The sequence below is a fragment of the Mirounga leonina genome, unplaced genomic scaffold (genome assembly GCF_011800145.1).
Source record: "Mirounga leonina isolate KUSES-001 unplaced genomic scaffold, KU_Mleo_1.0 Mir_127, whole genome shotgun sequence".
Lineage (NCBI taxonomy): Eukaryota > Metazoa > Chordata > Mammalia > Carnivora > Phocidae > Mirounga > Mirounga leonina.
Genome location: NW_023270316.1, coordinates 26,108,383 through 26,112,965, shown reverse-complemented (window position 1 = coordinate 26,112,965; position 4,583 = coordinate 26,108,383). Strand labels below are relative to the sequence as shown.

General features: G+C 31.8%; 1 non-coding gene across 1 annotated transcript; it reads left to right on the top strand.

Moving 5' to 3' along the window:
* The first annotated feature begins 2,285 nt into the window (after window positions 1-2,285).
* On the top strand, window positions 2,286-2,422 carry LOC118009744. The gene has a single exon (XR_004679019.1). It is a non-coding gene; the product is annotated as a U4 spliceosomal RNA (small nuclear RNA).
* The last annotated feature ends 2,161 nt before the right edge of the window (window positions 2,423-4,583 follow it).

The window sequence follows — 4,583 nt, the reverse complement described above, 5'->3', positions numbered from 1 at the left end:
AAAGTAACCTACATTGTTTAAACTTTAGAACTCACCTCTGAATTGACCTGTGGATTTCAAGTTGAATTCTTCTTAAGTTCATGGAACAGAAACAAGGCTAATACGCCAGGATATTGATAAATAAAGATGTTGTACATATGAAGAAAATCGAGGGGTGGAAATACAAGTTATAGAAATCAGAATAATTTTTGAGTGTTTCAGTAATGAATTTTTCAATAATTTGGCATTTGGGAAATAAAATATTTGACAGTAAGCCAAGAAAATATCAATTATGATATTATAAATTTGTCTCTAATAATCACTTTACTAAATAAATATTTCAATCATGTAATAGTAATGGTTATGTAGTTTTATAAAATGATTAGAGGAAGAATTGTATACTATATATGAATTATTTTTATAAGGTGCAAGCATATCAGTTACCTCACAAATCATTAATTCTACAAAATCCAATAAAATTATACATTTTACCTTTTATAAACTTTCCTTTTTCCAGTAATAGACAAATTAGGACAAAGTGCTGATTTGGGAAATCAAATTGTATACTCTGTATTATAAAATAAAACTGATCAGTGTGCTTCATGCAGTTATTTATTGCAGGGATGGGCTTAGTACGACTGAAATATTTAAGGAGAGACAATGTAGGTGATTATTTTTTATTCATAAATTCACATAAATCAGATTTTTAGAACAGCAGATAAATGGCCACTTTATAAACACTTAAGTTCTTCAACTTGAAGTTGTGAATAGTATGGCTAAAAATAATGAATGTTAAAGTGATAAACACATCATGTATACATGTGCCAGTTTAGCATTATGCATTACAGACTTCATATTTCTCTATGGTCATTCAGAAGTTTTCCAAAATTTTTAGCCAACTTCTTGGAAGTAATCCGTCCATCCTCTATGCCAAAGTGAAGTGAATCCTAACAATACCATATGAATACTTGCTGGAGTGAAAATAGGCAGCATGTGATTTTATACTGAATTGGTAATAAACAAACCAGGACTCGTTAATATCAAACAACCATTTTCTTTGAGGTCTATGACTATAAATTCAGTAGCTAACAAATCAACTTAGATGAGAAAATCAATTTGAAGAATGAGGATCCTCACAGCAACTAACTGTTAGCCATCTACATTTGGGACAGCTTTAAAGATTGTTTTGATTTTCTTAATTTCACTGGGAAGACAGAGACTCAGATTCTTCTATCCCAGTTCTTCATTTGCAGTCCTGTACTCAAGCATTTTCAAGAACACTTTGGCAAATTATATAAAAGAGCAGTGCCTGTTCAAGCATTATTGCCCAAGTGGTTACTTTATAATTTTTTCTCCCCTAAAATGGAATATTTACTGGCTTTTGCTTTATCCATCATTAACCCCCTGACTAACGGATACTATTAGTTCATCTGGAAAACTCAGTACTACCTTTGATAATTAACCACTGTGAGCTAAATTGCATATTACAATTGTGTAAGTTCCATGGTAAATCCCACAACTTGTTTCTGTCAATATTTTTTAAACATTACAAACATTGTAGCCTATACATTTATTTCACATATACAAAGCCTGTCAGTATCAAAGCCACTATAAAAGGTTGTGAGGCTGTCAGCAGATGTTTGTAGAGTGAAAAAATATGATAGCCCTTATAATGTGACAGATTTTTTTCTTATAAATTCCTTTTTAAAAAAAAAAACAGTGGATAGTCCATCATCTCTCATGGTACGTCTCCCCCCCTCCGATTTCCCCCCCTTCTTTCTTCCCCTCCTGCTATCTTCTTCTTTTTTTTCTTAACATATATTGCATTATTTGTTTCAGAGATGCAGAAATGTGATTCAACAGTCTTGACAATTCACAGTGCTCACCATAGCACATACCCTGCAGAAACAATGAATCAAGGAACACTACATCAAAAACTAATGATGTAATGTATGGTGATTAACATAACAATAAAACTTTAAAAAAAAAACAGTGGATATGCATAACCAGATTCATGAATCTTAGATTGTGTCATCATAGATCATAAATTACATACTACATTGTGTCATATCATAAATCACAAAATATATACTATGTTTGGAATTAATAGTTGAACTAAGCATTTTTTATGAAAACATCTAAATTTACTTTGAGGTACAGCTACTTATCATTTGATGATATTGAGATGTAATAAGGAAGAATAATAATTGAATTTGCATGCCGAAGTAGAACAAGTGAACTTATTGCATTTGTGCCAATAATTATTAAAATACAAAAAATAATGTCATCAAAATTAAGAAAAATCAAGCTTTACACAGTGGCAGTATCGTAGCCAATGAGGTTTATCCAAGGCACGATTATTGCTAATTGAAAATTAAGAAAAATCAGTAATGATTAAATAACTAAAAAAATCCTTATATATTCTTGATCTAGACATTAGTTAGAAAACACAATTCAAATTTTAAAAAAGTAACACCAAACAATAAAATTACTAATGAAATTACATTATGAGGTATATCACAATCTTAAAAAATAGTGTTAGTAGATTAGATTTGGATATATTAATAAAATAATTTATGTCTAACCACTCTAGAAGTGAGACATTCAATTCCATGTCCCCAAATTAAATACCCATGCCTATGACATTGCATGTATTAAAAAAATTATCATTTATTTCTTAACTTTTTAAATATATCTATTATTTTTAAAAAACATATTTACTAGTACGGTATTAATTATAGAAAGTGACTAAATTTTACATGAAAGATCAGCTTTCCATGTCTGTAGTAATTAAATATTGTTGGTATCCTTGAAAATACAATAACATCAAATCATTAATTTAGTGCTTTAGAAAGAAAATTGTGAAGAAAATTCAAATTTCACAAAGAGGTATGGAAATGAACCTGCAATATGAAAGATGCTACCACATTAGTACTAGTTATGTCATATTTCCTATAATATTTTATAGTTTTTACTGAAGTAAGAAAAGTACCACAGAAGCATTTTAGTTAAATTGGTAACTTAATATTCATTTAATATATTTTAATAAGCATTTGTCATATCTAGACATTGTCTGATTTAATGTCAGGACCCATGAACATGGGGCTCCTGGGTGGCTGAGTTACTAAGCATCTGCCTTCAGCTCAGGTCAAGATCCCAGGGTCCTGGGATTGAGCCCTGCGTCGGGCTCCCTGCTCAGCGGGAAGCCTGCTTCTCCCTCTCCCACTCCCCCTGCTTGTGTTCCCTCTCTTGCTATGTCCCTCTCTCTCTGTCAAATAAATAAATAAAATCTTTTAAAAAAAAGAAAAAGGACCCTTGAAGAAAAAAATTACTAAATAGTTCTTCCCTCACTTTATATATTTTACTTAATATAGATAATGATTACTCTCATCATCTATAAAGTGAACAGATAGGATCATTTTTATGATTGGTATAATTTTCTAATATTTAAGTGGAAATGTAGGGGGACAAGCATGTTTATTGTTCACTTTTTTTTAGTTTTTAGCAATCCCCTAAACTCATTCTAAAAATGCAAATCAGAGACCATCAGAATTATGTGAATTCATAAGGACAGACTTAAATTTAGAAGCAATATGAGATTCCTTTCTGGTTTTCCTCAAGGACCTCATCTTCAAAACCACAAAGGTTAGCAACTGTAATGGTCTTATTGAAGTGCAATAAGTAATAATTATTTAATTGCTGCATGAATAATTTAAGCAAAAGTGTTTTTCCAGGTAAGAAATATTTAGAAGGGGTAGAGAAGGGGTCCAACCCACAGTTTAAAAACTCTTTTTTTCTGGTTCAGGACATTGTACATTGCACTCTTCTGGCTGCAAAAACAAACAACAACAACAAAAAAACCCTTCAAATACTGTGTTAGTTATTTAGGCTCTGATTTAGAAGAAGGCACACTAGAAGACGATTGAATCAGATGCTGATTACCAGTTTACCATTTTCACTGCAATTTAAATTAAATTAAAGAGGCCAATGAGATATGGAGAGGGGTGATGAAACAAACAAAAACCTCTGCTTTCTTCATTTCAGAACATCAAGTTTGAAGAGCAAATACAAAAATCTTCTGTAGCAGTGGTAGTTGTCAGTAGGACAACAATAATAGAATATTCATATACAGTACCACAAAACTTAGCTGCAATGAATTAAGCTAAATAATTTTGAAGCGATACCATTCATTATCTATTTCCACCTCTTTACATAGTGAAGAGTTTAGCAAATTAATTTACGTTACCTGAAAACTCGTGGCTGTTGTCTTGGAATTGAATTCAGTTAGACACATTCATAACTGAACTAAAACGAAACAAAAATCTTTATCTATCAGCATCCAGGCTTCAGCTTTGTAGGCAACAATAAAAGCAAGTATGGAGGAAGGGGCTTCAGAATTAGTCTCTATTTACCAGTGAGGTAGGGGACCCTAGTTGTAATGCCAGCTTCTTAGGCATATTTTAGTGATTCAGGGGTGCCAGCACTGTAGTCTGTCACTACCTCAGTGTTCTGAGTGTGATGTAAGTTATAGTTCCGAAGTTCTTACTTTTTGATAATGAGGAAATCATTCTTAGAAGTGGTCCAAGAAATTGCTCCTCCAGTCT